Source organism: Cyanistes caeruleus, chromosome 3, assembly GCF_971803275.1.
Source record: "Cyanistes caeruleus chromosome 3, bCyaCae1.hap1.1, whole genome shotgun sequence".
Classification (NCBI taxonomy): Eukaryota; Metazoa; Chordata; class Aves; order Passeriformes; family Paridae; genus Cyanistes; species Cyanistes caeruleus.
In genome coordinates, this window is record NC_141703.1 from 106,209,255 (window position 1) to 106,215,753 (window position 6,499).

Consider the following 6,499-nt stretch of genomic DNA (forward strand, 5'->3'; position numbering starts at 1 on the left):
ATGGGGTTTGTCTGGTTACACAATTAATTCTTTTGAAAACTGCCATGGTGTTGACTGTGCTGCATCAGTTTTTTGCTTGTGAAGTAGAGCAAATTCCAGGTGTTGTGGCAGCAGATGTTTTACTCTCAGTGAGTTCATAGAAGCTGCCATTCTAGTGAATCACCAAGTGTGATCTTGTGCTCAGGCAGCTGGAACAAATCACAAGAGTTTCTTGCTGCCTTTATTTTAAGTGTATCACGTGTTGGGTCTCCAAATTTTTCTGAGGAGTGTGTAACAGGCTTAACAGGGACCCTTCATTTTTCTACCTATCTGCAACTTCAGCGCTTAACACTGTAATTGGGACTATCCATTGAATTAATTCGAGAGAAGAAAACAAATGAGAGAACAAATCACCTGGGATATTACTTCTGAGGAAGTAAATGAAGGTAGATGTGCACAGAAGGTGTTGGGTTGTTATTGGGATCTCTAGCTTGTTAAGAAAATCAGTGTTTTGTTTCCATATAACCTGGAATATTAATATATGCTGCTTAGCCAGAACAATGTTAAAGAATGACTGAAATGCAGTGATTGTAGAGCTTCTAGAGTAAGAAAAGTGAAGTGTTATCAATTCCATTTTAAAAATCTCCTCTCCCCTCAGTCAAATTTTACCTTCAAGATTATACTGTCAGGAAAATGGAGCACAGAATCATGGAATTGTTTGGGTTGGAAGGGACATTTAAAGGTCATTTGTTCTAACTGTCCCTGTGAAGAGCAGGGACTTCTTAAATTCAATCAGGTAGCTCAGAAATTGAACCATCCTGACCTTGAGTGTGCCAGGGATGGGGCATCTGCAGCCTGTTCCTGGCTTTCACCAGATATAATGTGTTAACTTATAAATGAAAATAACAATGTCATGCAGATTTGGACTATTCTCACCTTGGCTATGAGTTTTTTCTTATAATCAAAAAGAAACTTTTCAACCAAAGGCATTAGTAAAGACCAAGGTGTTTTCAAAGTCTGAAATGGGCTGCATGCTTTAATTTTGTGATAACCTTTTGACCAAAGCTAATAAAGACTACTAGTTCCTGAAAAGTATGGTTTTAAAATTGAATATTGGGACCCTCCCTGTCAATAATTTGGCATTTAATTTGTCTCTTATATTTATGGAGAAACTATAAAAAGATCAAGAACTCCATTTCTTAGTGTTAAAATTCAGGGAGTGTGAACCAATTTTCTTCCTCATCCAAGCTTATTTTTGGTTCCATCTCAGTCATGAGAGCATTTGAACCTTCATAATCTCCCTTCAGAAATCATTCTTAATAAATCTTTTGTGAGCCTGAGTTTTGAATGTGCATGAAATAATAATTATTATGAAGACCATTTGCTTACTTTAGAAATTTATCAGAGGGAATGTTTGCATGACCTTTTGACCTACATGCAAATATTCTCCATGTTTCTTACTCTCTTCTACTTAAAATTTAAATCTAAAAATTATCAATGAATCACTGCACTATCTTGGAGGCTATATAAATTTTTCTTTTCAAAGGTGGCATTTAAACATGGAAAACATGCCATTTTGTGAGGATTCTGCTTGTTTTGGTTTGTTTGTTTTTTTTCCTGGACAAAAAATCTTTCATCAGCTCTTGCAAAATGTTTTTACATTGTACAGAAGTGGAATTGAGAACAACTTGGTAACATCAGTTCTTGATATCCAGACATCTCTCTGTAAGTTTGTAAATGCTACCATTCTTGGTGAAACATGTTAAAAACATTTCAGGAAATATTATTCTGCATGCACCTTGCCTGTGGGCTTAGTAGGAGCCAAAATGTACTGAAGTGAAAAGTTTCCTACTTTGGACAACAGACAAATCAGTAAGACACTGATTGCTGTTATTGATTTGAAGTGTTTTCACTGTGTTCTTATATTGTAATAGTGTTAATATATAAATGTTTCAGATACACAAAGGAAAATTGGATTTTTGTCATATACATTTGCTTTTTGCAAGAAAAATAGTTTAGAAAATTGAGTAAAAATAAGATGATAGAAAATATATTTAATAAGAAAATTTCAAGACGTATTTTGTTGACTCATTTTCAAGACATTTCACATTTCAAGCCATTTTGTTGTAGCTTAATGCTAATTATTATATTCTTGTACTTTAAAAATAATAGTTACTATATATTTTCACATTAATTTTGCATTTTATATAAGGCAAAATAAATACAAATATATTTGGGCTAAAAAAAAAATGATATTTCAGTGTAAGAGTACGTAGGCTGCTTTAGAAGTTAAGACTTGTAAATTTTAATGGAGTGTCTAATGAGTCACCAAAAGCATCTTTGTTTTCTCTGTGTCAGCTACAGGAATGACTTTAGATTTTTCTAACTAATGTGTATAAATTATTTTAACATGGCCCATAAGATTGAAACAAATTGAGCTATAGCACTGTGTGACAAAATTGTCCATAAAACACCTGCAGAAACAGTGGATTTGATCTTAAGAATTTGCATTTTTTTACCCTGTGAGATCTGGCTAATGGCTGTTATCTCCTGGAGGAGATTGTGCTTTTAAGAAAGGTTTCTGCCTGCATCTTATGTGGGCTGAGTTGTTGATGTGAATTTGTTACTCCTGCAGTCCCTCCACCCACCCTTGATTTACCAAAATATGGATATGAACCAGTATCAATATCAAACTGAGATGGACAAAGACTCTTTTACTGTTTTAGGGTTAAAAAATGTAAGTTTATTAGCAGCTCTGGGCCTGTGCTGGCTCTCCCCTTAATACACATGACCCCGAATACAGGTGATTACAGGCTTTTGATTTACAGAAATACTGAATACAAATGCATATTCATAACCCAGTGGCCACCCATTCTCCACTTCTTATGTTAATTAGGAAAAAAAGCAATTAAGCATGTGTAGTTAGTTCTTTGAAATGGGTTGGTGGTCTTATTATGAGGAGTGGTCACAAAAGAGAGGAAGGAATATATCTCATCCTCCTCCTGACCTTTCTGCCTTTTCAGGGCAAAGTGACAAATGGACCCTTGGCTGGGCTGCTAGTTTCATGTCTTCAATGGGTTTCTGAATTGAAATTGTCTTATGCTCTTGAAGTTCCTTACCAGATTCTTTGTTTCTCATTATAAGCCCAGCTGAACAAGCATAAAGTTGGCAGATAATTCGTTATTAGCCAATAATTAACCTCTAATTTTAACAAAGCCTTTCTATCTACCTTTAATTTTAACGAGGCCCATCTATTTATTTTATTTTTAATTAAGGCCTCAGCTTCTCTAAAATATTAAGGTCTTCTAAGCTTATGTCTCACCCCAGTGGCAACTGTCTCTCACATTTGTGTGGCACTGTGAAGTGTTTGAGAGGAAGATGCAAAATACAGAGCAGAACTGCCAAGTATCACTTTTATGTCAGGAGTATGAATGTCAGTACCCAGACAAGTGTGTTGTGGCTGGTGTTGGGTTTCTCTGTCCTTTTTTAATCAGGTGCTGCGGGGAGTTGAGAGGTGAAGATGAGGGTAGGAAGAAGAAAGGTGTGAGGTTCAGATCTATTCTTGTTGCTGAGAAATGCAAAAATTATACAAAAAGGTTGTGGATAAGGTGAAAAAAAGTGGATGATGGCTTAGAAGGCAAACAAGGTCTCCTTCATTTTCTGTGAACACAGTCAGACACCGCAACAGATTTCCCTGAGCAGGTGGTGGATGTCCCATTGCTTGAAGTGCTCAAGGCCAGGACAGATTTGATGGGGTTTTAAGCAGCCTGGTCTAGTGGAAGTTGTCCCTGCCCATGGCAAGGGGTTGAAATTAGATGATCTTGAGGGCCCCTTCCAACTCAAAGCTCTAAATGATCAGCACAGTTACGAGTGTGGGCACCTTCTTGTCTCTCACGCTGTGAGCTCGAGGCAAGCCTGGCACCACCAGCCCTGGGGATGTGGAGGCTGGTGCCTGCTTGAGGGAACTTCAGGACATGGGAGTGGTGTGCCCATGCTTGGAAAAAGCTTTCATGACCTCTCCTTGCTTTGGAATTACCAGTCATTTAGGGCATTTCTGAAAATTTGCTCTCTGAGTTGCCTTCTGGCTGTGGCCTCTCTGCTTCAAGAAGCTCAGGAATAAAAGTCACCCCATATGTTGAGTTGGAAAGAATAAACAATTGCTTAAGTGTAAAGAAGGTGAAAATATGGAAATTTACACTGGTTCAATTCATTTAATGAAATCTCTTGTCAGTCCTGTGTGTGCAGTGTTAGTTAACAAATTTTAGCTTGCTTTTATTACAAGTCTCAGAAAAACTTCTAGAAATGGTATTATTTTGTTCCACTGAGAATCTGAATGGAAGAGTGATTCAATGATATTTTTTGAGTTTATTAAAGGCAGAGACAGGGATAAAGTTGTGCTTATGAGACCTCGACCTTTATTTACTAGATCACAGCACTATCAGTAATATGGTTAAGTTCTGAGTTACAATTCCCATTACAATGTTAATTCAAATATTTCTATGAACTCTCTTGTTTACAGGTGCACTAGGAAAATTATATTAGTTAGGATCATCTGGCATTCTCTAATGTATATCCTACAAGTGCTGTAGTCTTTTTGTTTTATGTAGCAGTTTTTACATTTTTACTAGCAGTTAAAATAATTTTGGGGGGAATGCTTAATATAGTGAGTTTTATTTATCTGGTTGGTGGAATCTTTTTTTTAAAAATAATTTTGTAATGGTTTTGAGTTGCAAATCGTATCTTTAAGCAGGACAGGCTTGTCTTGCTGTGTTTGAGCAGATTCACAGTTTAAATTCAGGGTGTATTTTCTTCTTGCTCTCTCTTGCACACATTTTTTTTCTTCTCAGTTCTTTGTGTGATTCTAAAATCTGAGAAAACAAACATGATTGTTTTGCAGATTAAAACAGAGAATTGGATATATCATGAAATAAACAGAGAACCAAGCTTGGCATTTTTATTCTTGGAAGGATGAGATTTGAATTGCTATTGATTAGAAAAAAAAAGAATAAGGATAAACTCAGACTTATTTGCTGAGGCTTTGTAAACAATTTAGATCTATAACAGACTCTTAACAGAAAAGTCTGTGTTTGCTGAAAGCCATTGAGCTTTGTTAACTCTGTAATGCTCTCAACTTTCTAAATGACTATTGACAAATTTATAATTTTGAATCCTATTTAATTAAATGTTAAAATCATAGAAGAGGGAAGCCTAAGGCCTTGTTGTGGTTTAACCCCAGCCAGCAATGAAATATCACACAGCCACTTTCTTCCTCCCTCTCTCCTGTTGGGAACAGGAAGAGAATCAGGGGAAAATCCACCAAAAAAAAGCCCCCAAAAACCAGCATTTGTGGATTAAGACAGGAACAGCTCAATAAAAATACTAATGATAATAACAGTAATAAAAAGGAGAGGCGGGAGAGAGATAAAGTGCAATAAAGACAAGTGGTACACAATACACCTGCTCACCACCCACTGGGCGATGCCCAGCCTGTCCTTCAGCAGTGATTACCCCTCCCAGCCAGCTCTCCCCAGCCTGTGTGCTGGCCATGATGTTCCCTGGTATGGAATATCCCAGTGTCCTGCTCAGGCCAGCTGTCCTGGCTGTGCTCTCTCCCAAATCCTTGTGCTCCTCCTCACAGGCAAAGCCAGAGACACTGAGCAGTTCTTGATGTGGGGCAAGCACTGCTGAGCACCAAGCAAATCATCAGCCTGTCATCAACATCATTCTCACACTGAATCCAAAACTCAGCACTGCACCAGCTACCAGGGAGGAAATTAACTCTATCCCAGTAGAAAACAGAACATGCTTAAAGTTAAATTTTGAGCTGTTTATTTCTGAAGTGAAGAATATGCACTTGGGCAGGTTGCTCTTTTGCTTTGCTTTTGTTCTGTGGTTTTTTTTTTTAAAGGATAAAACCTGGAAAAAATTGTGATGTGCATGATCTTCCTGGAAGGTGAATGTTTCTCCATATTCTGTGGAATAACTGGGTTTATTTCTGTTCTGGAACCTCTTGCCCTGCAGAACAGCAGGTGATCAGAATGCTCTGAAGCAGCTGCTGGCGCTTTTGGAAGGTGTTAATGCCCTTTGCTGCTGAGCCATCACATGCTAGTGACACTTTCAGACTGTTAAAGAGTAGTTCTTTAAATATTTTTATCCTGAAGGGTTATTGTGATATTGACCTTGTTGCATGCAAAAAAAACAAGGGTAACTAACAAAAAATGTCTCACTCTTACAAGGGATCTGAAAGAGCTGATATTTGTTTAACATCCTTGTTGACTAAAAAGACTCCCTCCTTTGCTTGGTTTTTCATGACCAGAATGTTTCTGCTGGGGTAAGGATAGAAGGTTTTTATTAGGTAACTATGGCTTTCTTGCTCCATTTTAATCTGTATGAGTTTTTTTTAGATAAATTTCAATAATTTTAGAACATTAATAATAGAGCAGTTTTAGTTTTTGTCTATATGAAAAGCAGCCTTAACATTTAATTGTTTTGGTTGCAGTGCCTATTTTTATGCTAAATT